The sequence below is a fragment of the Gossypium hirsutum genome, chromosome A09 (assembly GCF_007990345.1).
Source record: "Gossypium hirsutum isolate 1008001.06 chromosome A09, Gossypium_hirsutum_v2.1, whole genome shotgun sequence".
NCBI lineage: Eukaryota > Viridiplantae > Streptophyta > Magnoliopsida > Malvales > Malvaceae > Gossypium > Gossypium hirsutum.
In genome coordinates, this window is record NC_053432.1 from 65,993,962 (window position 1) to 66,012,879 (window position 18,918).

An 18,918-nucleotide genomic window follows, 5' to 3' on the forward strand; every position below is an offset into this window, starting at 1 on the left:
AATAATTCAACATATCTATGGTGCTGCTATCATCCCATACTATTCTAAGCCTGCCAACCAAACTCCCACTATCAGGTACATAAAAGTAAATAATTTTCACAATATGGAACTGCAGACCTTTTTTGTACGATATTACATAACTCAAAGTAGGATATGGTATTAGGATCCTCTTTTATCTTAAGCTTACTCCCACCAACATACCTAAGATATAGGTCACGCACAAAATGTCCACCCATAATATCCATAATTGCGATCTGCATTTAAATAGAAAATATAATTTAGAAAATTTCTACTACACACATCTACATCTACATGTTATTAAATAGGTAAATACATCAAATTAAAAATATTAAATGCACTCTAATTGTTTATCATGATATTGTCATTTTTCTTGTTAGTTGACTTGTGACATCAAGTTAAATAAATGATATATTGAAATGTAAAAGAATAATAAAACAAAGTTTTGGTTGAAGTGGTAAAAGAAAGATTTTATAAATGCTAGTGGTATGAGTTCAAATATCAACATTTGTAAATTCTTTGTTGTTTTTAAAAATGAGAAAAAAGACAAACGCACACTCGTAATAATATAATTTATTTAAAATATGTAAGGTTATTTTAGTAATTTTTTGACTATATTGGTGTCAAGTTGACTCGTGACACCAACAACAATTTGGGTGTCCCATAATTGAGTTGATTCTTTTATGAATTAAGTTTAATCATTATGCCACAAGTATTATTTTTTCCACATATTTAAGTCATAAGTTAGCCATAAACTAATCACATTCTGTCATTTTTAGCCACTCATATAACTTATTTGTGGTAAAGGGAAGAAAATTTTAGCTTATTTTGAATGTCTTATTTTTTACAATAATTTCCACTCACCCTTTTAATTTCAAATTTAAATTTATACTAACTATTTTAAGATATATATACAATAAATTTTTCTTTATATTATTACATTAGTAGCTATAACTTGTGTTTATTTATGTTTTTTTGGGTAGAAAAAGTAAGACAACAAACTAAGCGGAGACCATTATTCTCCTTCCCACTCCACTGTCATCATCTTGTAATAGTTGCACTAATTCCTAAGGAGACTTATGTATCACACATATCCCATGCAGCCTAACCAAAGCTAATGTTGCCATCCCATCCGCTACTCGATTACATTCACGGTAGGAATGGACCACTTGCAGGTCCTGTTCTCGTCAAAGTAGATTTGTGATCAAACACACCAATGCATTAGAAGATGCCATACATGCTTTCTTTCCCGATAAATGAACCACATCCAAGTTATCTACCACTAGTATAGCTTTTCTCATATCACATGCACAACATAAGCCATCATAGATTCCCTACAACTCAGAATTAAACCGGACATGTTCCACACCTTCATGCAAAACCCAATAGCCATTGGCTATTGCTATCCCATATGAACCCACCAGAGTAAGCCAAGCCCGCAGCAGCCCTTAGTGCACCATTTGCGTTCACTTTATGCCATCCACCTAGAAGCTTCTCCCATCTAATTATTCGACTTGTTTGCTGACCTCTACTATCTTATAGCTGGTTTACAAATGTCAAGGTAAGTCGCGCCTCATCCCGCATTCTAAAACTTTTCTCAATCACCCTTTCAGCATCAACATAGTTGGGATCGAATCCTCTTCAACCAAATATTCTAACAAACAAAACCAAAGAGCAAAATTCCCATTCCTTGATCTCCATTGACAAAAACTCATCTAAGTACCAGTTCACACCACAGTGACTTAGTCGCAAAATATTGGTGTAGCACATGGTTAATATCTTTTATAGCATTCCTACAAAATTAGTAAACCCATGCTTTTGTCTATCATATCATGCACGCTTCCCTAGAAACGTATCTCAGGATATTGCCGCTCCTGGGAGACCACCACATCACCTTCGAAAAACTAGCTCTTCAAACCATCATTTCATGAAACAAGTTCTCCCACTTGCTTAGTATGAGCCAGCCACGTATACTTAAAAGATAGCTTGGCACCACCCACATCCTTCAACTCCATGTCGTCCCCATTCTAAACCTCTTTATACTTCACCCTTTTGGTGGCTTGTTGAATGAATCTCTGGCAGCATTGGAGAGCTCGGCCGTTCCAAGCTAGCCAGAAGAGGGAAAGACTTCGACATCATTTTCTTTTATATCTTCTCTTATTAATTTTCTACGTGTTTATTTATGCTTTAATTAATGAAAAATTTCATCATTTTCTTATGGGCCAAACAGTCCCAGAAGAATTTGTGCACTGAAATATGAAAGCTCTTATGTGTCTTGAATTACGAATTTGCCACGTCTTAAAACCCTGACAGTTTCCAGGTACCAAAATCTCGTTCCATTATTCTTCCTCTCAATCCTTGATTCAAAAATTGCAGCCCTTCTTCAATGGTGAAGAACAAAAGAGAACGAAACAGAAATTCGCAACCTTTTCTGGCAGATGGCGATTCCGTTGCCTCCTCAAAGAAACGCTCCAAAGCTCCTAAACACCACCAAAAGCAAGACAAAGTAATACTGAGCCGTTTCCCTTCTTTTTGTTTTTCTTATTTCTTCTTTCGTTTTTTAATTTTTATCTAAATTTGTGTTCTCGTTTTATTTGTTTGTTTTCGGTGCAGATGCTTTCGACGGGAATAAGCTCGAAATTCTTGAAAGAGGCGCTTCTTCAGCAGAAGGAAATAGAAGATGAAGCCTCAGGAGGGAACGTTAGGAACGCATTTGGTTCGGTTAAAGAAGAGCATAATAAGCACGAAGAAGAAGAAGAAGAAGAAGAAGAGGATATTGACAATTTTGGTGGATTTTTTTGAGACCCAAAGTCAATTTGGCAACTACGAAGTAAGTTTATTTTATGTGATCATATATCTTTTCAGGTTGCTTTTTGATGTTAAATTGTTAGAGATGATCCTTATGCAGGAAAGATGGGTGATTTTGTGACAATTTAACTATTTTCTCATTTTTAATCTAATTGTAGCATGATTTTTCTGTTGAGTAATTTTCAAGTAAATTAGCAAACAGTAGAAAGGAACTGGAAAAACTGCAACAGTAATAATCAAATGGAGCCTTAGTTTATTGGGAAAACCGTAGTTCTGTTAATTTACAATTTGCAAACTATTGGACTTTTATGTTATAGGATGAGATTGATGAGGAAGATGAGAAATTGCTTGAGGCATTCTTATCGAAGGATGCTGGTCCGCAAAGGACACTTGCTGACATTATAATTCAAAAGATCAAGGAGAATGATGGAAATGTTGCTTCAGGTAAATGTTAAAATTAGTTTTTCTTTGCTAATTTAATGACGTTAGCAAGAATTTTACGTACTAGTAGACTAGTAGTGGTGCTTGATTGTTCAATTTGTTTAATTGCAGAAACACGACCTTTGCCCAAGTAGGATGACGCCCTCATAGATTTGTATAAAGGGTAATTTTCGTATCTTTTTATATGTATGGTTCTTTTGCTTATATCAAGGATGTGCAGAAACCTTAAAACTCTGGATGTGGATTAAATATGCAATGTTGCCAAGTTTCTGAACAAATACACAGCTGGGTAAATGCCCAAAGCCTTTAAACACATTCCTTCAATGCAACTCTGGGAGGATGTTTTGTACTTGACTGAACCTGAGCAGTGGTCTCCGAATGCAATGTTCCAAGCCACAAGAATATTTGCTTCTAATTTGGGTGCTAAGAAGGCAGAGCGTTTTTATAGGCTAGTCTTACTTCGATGCATTAGAGATGATGTTCAGAAGAATAAGCGACTTCATTTTGCTCTATATCAATCCTTGAAGAAGGCTCTTTATAAACCTGCTGCATTCAACAAGGGAATATTGTTTCCATTGTGCAAGGTATACAACTTCCTGCCTAGCATAGTGAATCATGAGTATTTTTCTACTTGATGAATCTAACAGTCCAAGTTTTCATTATTGGTTGAGCTGTTCTGAGCTTTTTAGCATCAAGTTGTGCTCTTTCAGATAGATACTGCAGCCCCGTGATTTTGCCCCATTTTTGTTAAATTCTTATTCGTATCAGTTTACTTTTTAATGTTATGATTAATGCTCCACTTGTATTGTATGTAAGTTGGTCTTAATAAGTTTGTCAGGATGTACGAATTTTATCACAAAAATCTTCTTGTTCTGCTGCTCTTTTTCAGTCAGAGACATGCAATCTTAGGGAGGTGGTTATCGTTGGGAGTGTTCTTCAAAAAGTGTCCATTCCTATGCTTCACTCAAGGTATTTTAATGGTGCTTTTGATTATATGATATTTTGGGAGGTCTATTTTAATGTTAAAAGTTGGAGGTATGTTGAGTCAAGTTGTAAAAATGAAGATATGTTATTCATTTTAAACTACTCAGAGAAATGCCTATTGTATTTGATAGCTTTCAGTAGCCTATTGCATAACATGTTATCACAGTTTTTGCTTTAAGTTGCTTGGTATAGCAATGTGTAAATAAGAATCACAATATGAGAAGCACACTGAGTTGGAGTTTGCTAGTGAGGATCATGAAGCTGGCTTTGGCAAAAAAACTGTGGATAACCTGCTGCACTTTGGTGAAAATCAAATTCTATTGATCTATTCTTTGCAGCAAGAATCATTTAAAATTAGTACTTACCATCGTAGTTTTTATTTTTATTTTCATGAAAGGAATCCTAATAAAAAGGATTGTCTGTGAGCCCGTGAATCTTTAAAAGTTACATATTTAATATTTTCAATGGAATTAGTGATCTGAACATGTTTCTTTTTGTCTCTAAGGCGGCTAGATTTTTCATTCAAATTGTTTAGTTGAGATGATTATTTGGACTTCTAATTTATAAATGCTGTTGCAGTGTTGCATTAATGAAGCTTGTGGAAATGGAATATTGTGGCACAACAAGGTGTTCTAGTTCTCTCTCTCTCTCTCATACACACACGCACACACACACATTCACTCTCTCTCCCTCTTTTAGAAGCAAGAGTTGGTGGTGCTAAAAGGAAAGATTTAACACGTTATATTTCTTGCTCATTTTTTCCCATGATCTGGTTCTCTTTTTGTATATATTTTTTCTTGCATCTTGTAAGGATTGTTAATCTAGAGAACAGAAATTGATTTTTCATGTAATGCCTTAAATAGCATTTGATATTTGTTGGTAAATCATTGCAGTTATTTTATAAAGCTTCTTTTGGAGAAGAAATATGCTCTGCCTTATCGTGTGGTTGATGCTGTTGTTGATCATTTTATGAGATTTCTTGAGGATACAAGGATAATGCCTGTAATATGGCATCACTCTCTTTTGGCATTTGTACAAAGGTTGGTAAAATTTGTTAGAATTGTTTTGCCTCTTGAGCATATCACTTATTTAACCTTCTATTTAATATGCATAAAATTTCCTACTTTGATATGTGAGATTATAAGCTTTGATGAGGTAAAATTTATGTCAAGCATTAGTTTATTTATTCTGAGTTTTGCTTTTCTGATTGAAGAAAATTAAGAAGAAGAATTGTTAAGTTGCATGAGACAAAATAGTGTTAGTAATGGGAGCATATTCCCCTTCTCCTCTGTTCTCAACTATAATGGAACTCCCAGCTCTGTTATACTTGACATTCATATTTGTTGTATTGTATTTTTGTTTTTTATTTTGCAGGCGATCTTTAAAATTTCTTGAACAGTCTTTTTTTTTAAATGGTTTTATAAAGTATTTGGAAGGAGACGTCTGTTCGTTTAAGAAACTTAGGAGACACTTCATTAGTGTATCTCTTCATTGAGGAAGAGCATTGAGGTATATTGAAAGCAAAGGTCAAGATATCGTTTCAGTCGTCATTTTCCTTGTTAACGATTTGATTGTTGCTCGTCCACATTTTTTAACTTTATGTTTTCCTTTTAGGTTATTGTGTTTGTGCTTTTTGTAGTTTAGTTAAAGATTATCTTTTGTAATTTAGTAAATGTAGAAAAAGAGAGTACAAGTGATACATACATACATACATACACACATACACACATACATACATACATACATACATACATACATACATACATACATACATGCATGCATGCAGATATGTATGTATTTTGGTACTTCGTAATGAATGAATTTCTATGCAGACCTCTATTTTTCTGATGCAAATATAAGGTTACATGAGAGTTAGGTGTTGCAGGAATTAAGGGTTATAAAACGTTGTTTTTTTTTCTGAACAAGTTTTTAGCATCTCTTTTATAATTAAGGAAGATGAAAGGATTAACCTTTAGAGATGTGTAAAAAGGAGTCAACAGACGCTTAATATGCTTTTATATAAGAGTTGCATTAAAATGATTTGCAGTTGGTTTGTCCCATATTTACAGTCATCTAAATTATGTCTATATCTCTTGCAGGTACAAAAATAAACTCCGCAAGGAAGATAAAAATAACCTTAGAATTTTACTTGATACACAAAAGCATAAATTAGTAAGACTCCCCTTTCTCTCTTTGTCACACACACACACATGAACACTTCCTAATACTGGCAAAGTAACTGAATAGAAACTTCTAAATTTCTCCCTTATGTCCCTTTTTGACAATTAATGTATCTTGTGCCCTTCTTACTATAGGTTACTCCTGAAATTATAAGGGAGCTAGATAACAGCTGCAACCGTGGTGAGAAGGAGGGTGATCTTATGGTATTAGATATCCTTTTCTTTTCAAGTATTCATTAATTTTTTCATGATTTTGGATATAAGAATTTCCTTACGTCTTTTTGTTCCTTTGATGAGGTATTACTGATTATCTATGAACTACTTGTTTTCTCTTAGGTTTTTATACATGTTGTATGTTGTAATGTGGAAAGAATGGGTCAGTTGGAGTAGGTATGAAGATTGTTATGTAGGCTGTGAAGTTTTTAAAAATGTAAAACTTAAAACTAGGAGGGAAGAACTAAGAATTACATGCATAAGTTCAATTCTAGAGGAAGAAACTGTACAATGTTGAAAACCAGTTGTTCTTTTAAAATTTAACAATGGTAGCAAAAACTAATGTTGTTTTTTCATTCCTATATGTTTCCATTATGCATCTAAACATGCCTCCAGTATTAGATAATGTATAATGCAATATTTTGACCTGGAAGATCATATTGGACTTATCCAGGTTTTTTTCTTTGGTTTGTCGGAGTCAATTTTGTTGTTTCCTTGACATGATATTACGATCACCTGTTTCTGTGATCAATAGAACTATAGAGGAAGACAGGTTTGATATTCCAGATGTGCCTATGGAGGAGGATCGACTCTTTCTGGTTTTTCTGATCCCATTGATGGCATGGTATGAGCTGAAAACTGCTCATGCAATATAGAACTTTGCAGATAGATTTGCCTTTTTTTTCTTGCTGTTTAATGGATAAGTTAGGTGCTGATGCTGGTTTTTGAGAGCGTTGCTGGAGGGAGCTCCCTGATCAGTACTGATGGTCACCTACAACGGTAAACCTGGAATTGGAGATGTAAAGTACACATGGAGTGCTTTGTTAGAGGCCAAATTTTGCTGTGAAGATTTTTGCAGGATGAGTTTTTTCTATACCCCATATATATAAATATAATCTTCCTTGGCATGCAAGTCATGGAAACAATTTTTGTACCCATTTAAGCATTTTGATGATCTCGATCGATTGTTATTATAGTTTTAATCAGGCAGTCGAGTAATATTTAAGCACAAATGATATGTGCATATTTTATAAAATTATAAATTTATTTGTATGAGCCCCTTTCATTTACAAAGTAAGGATATTAATTTGGGATATTTATGCTTTTTTTTATTTTAATAAATCTAAAAAAAATTAATACATATATTGTGCAAGACATGCATATTCTTTACTACTTCATCTTTACTATTTCAAATAAAGTCTCGTTTAGCTTTTAAATCATATATATATACAATTTGTTTAAATAATATATATACAATTTGTTTAAATAAGTATGCTATAATGTTGTGCGTATATATATATATACTAGTGTGCAGCCATGCTGCGCGTCGGGTTTACAGATTTCAAAAAATGAATCTTTGTCGTCGTCGGTGTATAGATTTCTCAAAAATTAATCCTCAAAAAGGATAAAAATTCTTTTGCCGAACCAAGTTACAGCACCATCACTTGTATTTTGCTATTACAGAAAGTATGAATACGATTATGATGGTTAAAATCTCAGAGTGTGTTAAGTTTGAATACCAAAAACATGATGTCAGTGCTGAATGTTGGTCTTATGTCAATGCTTTTTCTTTCACTTGATTGGAGTAAAATGAAAAGTGAAATTAAAGAGTAGATTTATTTTGCAATGAAGGCCCAGGCAGCACGAAAGTAGCATGAAGTAATTACGCTTCAGGTTTATTTCATATAAAGAAAAATGGAACAAAAGGTAATACCTTAATATCAGTTTTGTTTCTTTCTAGCACCACTGATGAATTCTTGTTTGAATTTGTTTTTCAAAACATGAGACTTTATTCATTTATATCTTTATTTTTATATATTTAGTGTCTGTTTATTTCATTGAAAATGACTTCTGAAAAATAATTTCTACAAAAGTTAATATTTTTTAGTGTTTGGATCAATCTGTGTAAAATATTTTCTGTTAGGTTTGACAATTTCTTAAAAATATTTCATAAAAGTTATTTTCAATGAAACAAATATACATTTAAAATTTTCTTATCTTTTCATTATTTAATTGAGTTTATTTTATATCTATAAATTTATATTTTACATTGTTTTTGTATATATTAAAAACATTTTATTAAATTCAAGTTCATTATAATGCCATTTTTTTAGTTAAATAACTAGCAAGTGAGTATTTTTTATTTAAAAATGTGACATCAATAAAATTGACAAAAAAAAACTAACAATTAGGTTTGGTTTTCAAATCTAAAAAGTAGAAGGATTAAATTCTTGAAATTAAAAGTGCAGAGACTAAATTGCAAATTCGTGGAGAGTACATAGAATTATGGCATATTTTAACCTTTATACTACAAAGCATTTATTATTAATATATTTATAATTGTAATAAATATTTATTATTAAAATATTAATATTGAATTTTTTAATAATAGGTGAAGAATATTATTTAATATTATTATTTTTAAAATTATTATTAAAATAAAATTAATTTATTAAAATAATAATTTATATTAATAGTTTATTATATGACTAAATGTAAATAATTAAATATGTATGTTTAATAATATTGAAAAATATAATATTATATATTAATATTTTAAATATTTTTAAAAATAAAAATAAAAATTATTATAAATATAATTGTAACACCCCCACGCCCAAAACCGTCACCGGAGTCAAGCTTGAGGTGTTACTACACTTATCTTACCTTTTAAACAACTCTAAACCACTTATTTTAATTTTTGGAATAAACTGTTTTTCTGCGTCATGGTTGCTTAAAAATCCATTTCTCGAGTTTCAAAACTCAAAATTTAGATCCGTAAATTTTTCTAAAACTAGACTCATATATATATCTACTAATTTTTTTCTAGAATTTTTGACTTGGCCAATTAGTACAATTTATTAGTTAAAGTTTCCCCTGTTTCAAAACTCGACTGCACTGAACTCTTCTTACTACGAACCATGTTTCTTCCTGTAAAAAATTCATATGACTAAGCCCTTTGTTTCTATCAAAACTAGATTCAACAAGGATTCTAACCATATAAATTACACCTTATAATTAATTTTTTACAATTTATGGTGAATTTCCAAAGTTGAAACAGGAGATCCAGAAATCGCTCTGACCCTGTTTCACTAAAACTCAGATATCTCATAAAATATAATACCTTTACCTGTTTTGCTTATTCCATAAGAAAATATACATAATAAGCTTTAATTTCATGTATTATTCATCTTCAAACTATGTTTCTACAATTTTTAGTGATTTTTCAAAGTTACATCATTTCTGTTACTTGAATCTGTTTTTAGGTTACTTTCACATTTTTCATAATTTTCATGTGATAATCATCATTCAATCATACATATTAGTAAACATGTATATCATCGGCTATTTTATTAGCTAATCACTAGCAAGTATTTACAGATCATTCATTGTTCATATTATACCAAAAGTAGCTAAGTTTCTATACATGCCATACCCAAAACAAAACGTCTAGTTATACCGAGTTATTTCTTTGATAGTGTGATCGGCCTCCGACGTTTCCTTCGATCCCCGAGTGACTAGATAAGTACTATAAGAAGAAGAAAATAAAGAGATTAAGCACTAGGCTTAGTAAGCTTACAAGCAAATAAATCACAACATTCAACATAATGGATAATTATGCATAATATCATCTAACATCATAAATTTCTTTACTTCTCAATTTCTATCTTCTTCTTTATTCCCTTACCTTCTTTCTTACTTGACCTTTCCTTTTTCATAAGTATAATCTATTTTTCCTTTGCTGTTAATTCACTGTAATTTAACTCGTATCCTGACCCGTTGAACCACTCGGAATACTAAGGATACTAGGGTCGTTCCTGTCTATCAATATCCTGCCAATGCCATATCTTTGACATGGACTTACATGAATTATTCCTGTCTCCAATGCCATATATAATATGGACTTACATGGCTCAATCCTGTCTCCAAAGCCATATTTCTAATATGGACTTACATGGCTCATTTCTGTTCTGTCCTGTCAACCCTAATATCCTAACATTCCTAGGGTTCAACCGGGGCTTTCTAACACTTTTCCTCTGTCACTTCACCTTAAATTCGACTTTAAATATTTTCATAACATAATATATAAATGCTGGAAATTGACAATAATAATGTAAAATAAAAGAATATTGCATTTATTTACTGTAACTTACCTTGATACAAAATGTGACTAAACTTTACAATTTAGTCCTTTACTTTTTCTTTTCCCCGATCTACTCCCGAATTTCGTTCTTCTTGATCTATAATAGCAAATTTAACTTATTTAATATTCACATTTATTAAAACAGTCCTTGACCCACATTTTGCAAAATTATATTTTTATCCCTAAACTTTCACATATTTGCACTTTTGCCCCAAGGCTCGTAAATTAAACTTCATCCTATTTTCTTATGTTTTATGACATGCTGATCATTTTTCCCTTCTATGGCAATATCAAAATCACACTCTAACATATACTTATGACTATTGGTATTTTTTCCAATTTAAGCCATTTTACTCGTTTTCACTTAAAACCGAGTAGCATAAGTTGTTTAACATAATTTAAAACCTCATATTCTATCATAAAACACCAAAATACACAAATTTCAGCCATGGGTATTTTTCCAAATATGAACCCTAGGTTGAATTATTGCTAGAATAAGCTTAATCAAGTTACCGGGACTCCAAAAACGTAAAGATCATTAAAAACGGGGCTTGGAATCACTTACTATGAAGCTTGAAAGTTGAAGAAACCCCAGCTATGGAGGAGAGCAAAAATCGGCAAAAACTAATTGAGAAGATGACCATTTTTGTGTTCTTTTTCCCTTTTTAATTCATTTAATATCCAAATGACCAAATTACCCCTCCTTACTAAACTTTCAAAAATTCCTTCCATGTCCTAATTTTTGTCCATGAACTTAAAATTGGTCAAATTTTATTTAAACCCTCCTAATTAATATTCCAAAGTAATTTCATACTAAAAACTTCTAGAATGCAAGTTTTGCAAATTATTCGATTTAGTCCCTAACCTCAACTTAAGCACTTTATGCATAGAATTTCATCACGAAATTTTCACACAATCATGCAATCATACCATGAACCTCAAAATAATAATAAAATAAAATTTTCTACCTCGAATTTATGGTTTCGCAACCACTATTCCGTTTAGGCCCTATTTCGGGATGTTACAATAATAATATTAAGCTTGATTTAAGTTAATTTTTATATAAAAATAAAATTACCTATAGAGGAGCTTTTTTTTGAAAAATGACTTATACTTTTAAAAAAAGGTAAGTTATTTTATAAGGAAAAAAAGAGAGTTTATTTTACGTTAAACTATACGTCATTTTCCGTTAACCAAACTGTTTTCTGTGAAACAAACACAGGAAAATGCAGAAAATGTTTTCTATAAAATCTTTTATATGTAAACAAACAGACCTTTAATGTTTTTCCTTTTCATGTTGGTGTGACTTGATTAATGACACAATCCCAATAAAAAAATTTATATATAACATAGACTATACAAATTCTTCACACTTATACTATTATTAAGTCTTTAATTAAGTTAGTATCATAAATTAATCGGATATCAATTTAGCTTAAATAAAAAAATACTTAAAAATTTTAAAAAGTAATAAGTATTATTATGATAATATTTTTATATTTTTATATAAAATCTATAAAAATGATTTTAACTAAAAAAATCTAAAATAATTTACAGAAACTTAAACTTTGGAGGACCAAGATTTTTAAAGCCTAAATTTTACGTTTTTTTTTATTATGTTGTATCTTTATAATTTTCTCTTAACATTGTATATTCATCCATCCCTTTATAACTTTTTTAGTTGTGTTTTTTTCCAACCCTTCTTAATATTGTTAGATTATTAGTAAATTTATATTTTTATCATTCACTTTTAAAAATTTATTAAGTAATTATTAAAATATTTGAAAGTTTTTATTTAAGTAATTGGGTTATCAACTCATTACTGTATAGCCTTTTCTATCCACATTGCTTGTACAAAAATAAGCTCTTATCCTCTTTCTCTTCTACAGTTCAATTTTTTTTCATAAAACAACTTTGAACATTGTGAATCTACAAATCAAAATCCAAATAGCTTTATTTATTTTCGACACTGACTGTTAGATTGACTTGGATCTAAGTTATGTTCTTTTACTCATTGATGGGTATTGATCCAATGTATCGATCATCAAATTGTCGCTTGAAACTCGTTAGTCCAATTTTTAAAAAACAAAAACTTAACAACCAAGTGACTTAAATAAAAACTTTCGAATAGTTCAATAACTTAAATGAAAACTTTTAAATAGTTTAGTGACCATTTTATAACTTTTTGAAGTTGAGTGACCAAAACATAAACTTACTAATAGTTTAATGACCTTGGATGTAGTTTGCCCTATTTAAAAATACTTTTTATCTCTATGTTCTCTACATTTTTTTTTCAAATATTACTTTACTGCTATCTACTAAAGGTGAGCGTTTGATCAAATCGAATAAAAAAATTTGAGTTAATTGAGTTCACGAGTCCTATTTTATCATCCTAACTCAATTTAAAATTTTTTCGAATTAAGTTGAGTGAAATGAAATTTGAGTCGAGTCGAATTGAGTGAAATCGTTTTAGTTAAATCTTTGTGACTTTTCCAATCTTTCTTGGAAATTAAACTTAGTGTGGGTTTTTAATATAATAATTTACTCTCTTTTATCATATTCACACAATAAAAAAAATTAAAAAATTAAAAAATTCTGTTCAATTGTCCGGTTCAACCATTTCGTACCGGTTCTCAAATCAACTAGTTCAAAACCCCTCTTTAGACTAATTAATAAGACAGTTTTCTCAACTAAATCTTAATTATCCAATTCAATTCATACAACATTGTGATTGAGTGATTTCTAACTTAAAAAAAAAATATCATGCATGGATAATTTGAAAAAGGTCCCAATTATTGAAATTTATTTGATGAGTGTTTCTTTTAGTTACTATCTTGTCTTACATTTAATCATGTTATGTTTTCTTACATTAGTTTATAAGACTTTATTTACTCTTTAATTTTTCTTCAAAATTTGATCTAAGAATCAAAACTTTTGTTTTTATTTTTTTTTTGAATAAGATATGAAAGTTGATTTTTTTCATGTCATGTCTCAGTTGCAATTGTATATAGTTACTACTAATTGTAAAAACATAGAAATATACAATTAATTTGTTTACGTAGTTTGGAATTTTTTTTTGTCTATATACCTTGATTTATCATATAGTTAACAAGTACAAATTGTTATTTAAATTTATTAACTCACCAATTTGCAACCTTTAAGATTTTCCTAATTCTTAATTGAACAAATAAGTGTACTAACTCTCGTACATTTAACTTAACATGTCGTCCAATGTATAAAGGCTTGGTAAAAGTATAATCAAGCCATTTAAAAAGATTTTTGTATATTCTATTTAAGAGAATATTGATTATACTGAAAGACTGAATTCAATCATTAATTGACCTAATTTTTGCACATAAAATCATCACTAACGCATTACTAAAAGACTTCGAAAATCAACAAATATGAATCTAAATTTATTTAATTAAAATATGCCAATTAAATAGTACAAGTTGTAATGTGGGATTAACTTTTCTATGAATTGCAATTAATGTTATAGCTGACAATTATAACTGACATTAATTAGATATAGAATTATTTTTAGGGACTAAATTGGTTTTAAGTTTTAGAGGGTGGATTTTGTATCTCAAATTCAGTTCATAAAGTTATTTGTAGCGAAGTAATTTAACCCAACTCCTCCCTAAATTACAACAGTAGCCGCTCTGATTATTTATCTACTGCATGTAAAACGTGTGGCAATCAACTCCTTTATACGCTACAGGTTTAAGAAACCCTACTTTTTATTTTGAAGTGCTCCAATACTAGATTGCATGAACATTCTTTACGTCAACATCAGCAACAACAAAAGGTTTATTCCTTTGAAATCCCTTTATTAAATCCTACAAATAATTAAGTTATAATGCTTTCCTTTTTCTGTATGTATTCAAATCTAATGCAATATGCCCAGGTCTTTAAAAGTAGTAGGCAATAATCAATCGTTGAGTCAAGGGTCCCACCCACCCTTAAAATAGAAAATTTTCTATTTTTACTTTTTATAATTTATAATACTTTAAATTAGTAATCTTAAAATTATATTTTAATCTCTTAAAAATAATAAAAATTTAATTTATTCTTCAAAAATTATAAGGATATAGATTATTAAAATGATAAAATTGTGACAATAATATTGACTCTAAAACAACATTAAACAATTACCAGAAGAATATATATGACTTTTTCGGTTTTTTCAATTTTGATATTGAAACAATTTCAAATGTGAGTAACTAAGGATAATTAATCATAATGTTAATGCTTTTCATTAATTATACATGATTTTGATTGGTTTAATAATGAATTTAACGCTCAAAGTTTACATATTCTATCAAGTTAGTTCTAATTTAGCAAAATTATCATGCAACATTTGTGTACATGTGTAAATGTTGAGGCTGAATTTGTTGATTTTTTTTAAATTAAGGTCAAAATGACAAAATATGTAAACATAGCAAGCTAAATTTGTTATTATACTAATCAAAATTATGTACAATTGACAGAAGACATTAACGCCGTGATTAATTGTCTTTAGTTGCTTACTTTTGAAATTGATAGGGCCTCTAATTATTTTTTAGAGAGACCAATTTCCTTATACCATGTACTTCTTCACAACTAAAATTTGGTACGTTAAAGCTGTAATTTTTTAACTCCATATATCACATATGGTTATTTATTACTATTGTTTAACTCTATACCAAAATAATTGCGTTTATATATTAGAACAACAGAAAACAGAAGATATTTGAAAAGATGAGATGAAACTGAAGCAACTTAAACACATAGAAGAAGAAGAAAAAAAGAAACCAAAGAAATGGTGCCTAAAAACAGATATTGGCATCCCATGGATAATTAGCAATTAATCTACACAACTTGAACTGAGCATTTCCCTTTTTCACCACTATAATTCCCAGTCCTTTTTTCAGATAAAAACCTTAAACTCAAATCTCTGCAACAAACCATATCATGAATTCCCTCTTGGACAACCAATTCCAAGCCAAGAATTTTTTCCTTAAACTCACTTGGACGTTAAAAGTATTCCCAAGAAAACTTATCTTCTTAAACACCCTTCCCTTCACAGAAAAAAAGACCATTGCATTGTTGTTTAGGCACAAAGATTTATCTGTAGGCATCCATTGATCTCTTGAAGCCACATTTTTCCTGTTTCCTTGAAACATAACGACTTCAAATTTGTCGAGAAGCAAGGTCAGCTTCTTGTTGGGGTTTGTAATGGTGAATGCAGTGGTGTAATTGGTGTCTGAAATGTTAAAGGAGTTGAGTTCAAAAACAGGTGGGGTTGGGTTAAGGACACGCCATGCAATGAAGGAGACGACCTTGAGGAAGACAAACAACAAAACTAGGGTCCGAATCAGACGGCGAACGAAGAGGGAACGTTTTGATGGTGAAGGTGATGATGAAGATGCAGAAGATGGTGTTATGTTAAAGGAGGTAATGGAGGCTGTTGAACAGCTGTGGGGATGCGACATTATTATAACAGTAGAACCACTTTGCTGATTAAAATGACTAATTCGCATTGGAAGGCCAAGTGAAGACCGTGAGAGACATCGGAGACATTTGTACGTCCTTTAAATAGCCTAAGAAATCAAAGACCCCCGCGTATGGCATGGGTGTTCTTTTTTGGCAAAATCACTTTACATAAATTCATTTTATTTGTTAATTTAATTTTGCACTTTTTGTTTTAGTTTTAAAATTTATGTTGTTTGTGAAATAACCCTCCAATGAATGAAAAAATTATGTTTATTAGCTTTTTTGACTTGTATATATGTAGATGCCACATCATAAATTAATTAATTTTTTAAATTTAAAAATATTTTAAAAATTACCAACTTATTCTAAAAAGTATAAAAATTATGATTTTTAAAAATATTTTTCAATAAATAATGCAAGTTCAAGAGTTAAAAGATGTAGAACATTAAATGGAGGGCTAAAATACTTTTTTTTTTTAAGCTAGAGGGCCAAAAAGCCATTATGTCTTTTTTCTATTTTAGGAGTGACAACGAGGATAGGTTTGAACACCACATACTAATTGGATAAAAGTGTAATTATTAACATATTAATTATACCTTCTTATAAACCTAATCATGGGTTGGGTTAGGTTGGGCCGATGCAAAATTTTAGGTCCGTTTTTTAGGCCCGAGCTCATCCTAACTCAAAAAGCGGGTCTAAAATTTTAATCAAGCTTGACTAAAATAAAAAATGCTAAACTCGAGCCCGACCTGCCCATATTAACATTTTTATATAATTTTTATATAAAAAAATTAAAAATATATATAATACATCAAATACACTAAAAACATTAAAATAAATATTTCCCAACAAATTGAAAATACATTAAAAAAATCTTTATACTTAAATAACAGTAAGATAGTTGCAACTTAGCAAGTAAATACCTCTAAAATAGTAACAAAATTAACACGAGTTATATCATATCCATACAATAACAACAAAATTTTATCAATATAATAGCAAAATAACAGCAAAACACCAGCAAAACAATAGTAAAAAACAACAAAACAACAATAGGGAAATTGTTTTTAGAAAAATTCAAGTTGGGCTGGGCCCGAGCAAAAAAAATTACTCAATGCCCAACTCATTTAGAAAACAAGTAATATTTTTTGTCCAAGCTCATTTTTCGGGCCTATAATTTTATTCAAACCCTTCCACTTTTCGGGCAAACTTTCGGGCCTAAGGAGTGGCCCGCCCCATGATCAGGTCTACCTTTTTTATAATTATAAGGAATTTTAGTTCCCTAAACATGCTTTGTTCACGTAGAATAATTACACTGCAATTTTCAATTCGCATTTAGTAATATAAATTATAATTGCACAATTACATAATTTTGAATTATAAAAACATATTATTTATTATCAAAATTATAGATAATACTTTGAAGAAAATTTTCTAAACAATTTACGAAATTTAAAAATCAAATCATCGTATATAAATAATACAATTACTATTAAAATTAACAAGAAAAATAAACATCTTATACAATTTTATCTAATTACTCTAGCAATACATATTTGTTAGGTTGTTTTCTCTCTACCATTAAGTATATAGTCTTTATCATCATTGATTGGTTCTGGGTTAAGTATAAATAATTAAAAATAAATATTATATAATTTATTAAAATCATTACAAATAATTTATAATAAATATTATGTAATTTATTTAATTGTTTAGTAGGTTAAAATGTATAGTCATCAATAAAAATTTCAAATTATTTAAATGAGATTAGTAAAATAAATATAGTTATATTTTAAAAAATAAAGTATGTCCTAAAAAATATTTTATAAAACTATTTTGTAAAACTTAAATAATGTATAGACATGTTTGGAAAGTCAAAGATTAATTGAATTCAAGTGTAATTACCTACGTAATTATTTTTATTCTCACTCTCCTCTAGATGTGTGAAGATTCAAAGATAACAAATATACAAACACAAAATGAAACTCAGAACTCATAGGAAGAACTTTGAAGAACAAATAAAATTGATACATTGATTTCAACTCTCTTTACATCATTGAGTATTTATACATACCATTTTAGACATAACAAACCGAAACTAACTATAACGATTGATCCGTTATATTTATGTTTTCGTGAACTCCAACATTCACCCATCATGAACTTCCTTTACTTATAAACAGTCTTTCATTTAGCAAAAAAAAAAAATCCAGACAATGGTTTGGTGAGAATATCTACAATCTGATCATTTGAAGGTGCTTGGCACACAATCAGTTGACCAACAACCACACGTTCTCAAATAAAAAAAAAAGTCAAGTTCCACATGTTTGAACTTAGACTGTTGAACAAGATTAGCTAGAACTACTACTGCACTAGAATTATCACACCAAATCACTGACTTGTCATCAAGCTGCACATGTAACTCACTAAGAAAGGACTCTAGCCACATAATATTAGTTGTAGCAAAGGTAAAACTTTTATATTTTGCCTCTACAGTGGGTCTAGGATATAGGGTTATGACCAAAGAACAAACAATAACTTGTGATTTGTAACTCCCCATATCTGATCAAATCACTAGCTTCGAGCTACAGGCTGCCATATTTGTTTTTGGAGCAACTATAATCTCAATTTCAATTCAATTCAATTCAACAGTTT

The 18,918-nt window shown here is 30.0% G+C and overlaps 1 non-coding gene and 1 pseudogene across 1 annotated transcript; both read left to right on the top strand.

Moving 5' to 3' along the window:
* Positions 1–1,635: 1,635 nt before the first annotated feature.
* On the top strand, positions 1,636–7,697 carry LOC107889198 (bystin-like; annotated as a pseudogene).
* On the top strand, positions 5,705–5,839 carry LOC121206948 (small nucleolar RNA snoR111). Its single transcript, XR_005902117.1, has one exon. It is a non-coding gene; the product is annotated as a small nucleolar RNA snoR111 (small nucleolar RNA).
* Positions 7,698–18,918: the final 11,221 nt, after the last annotated feature.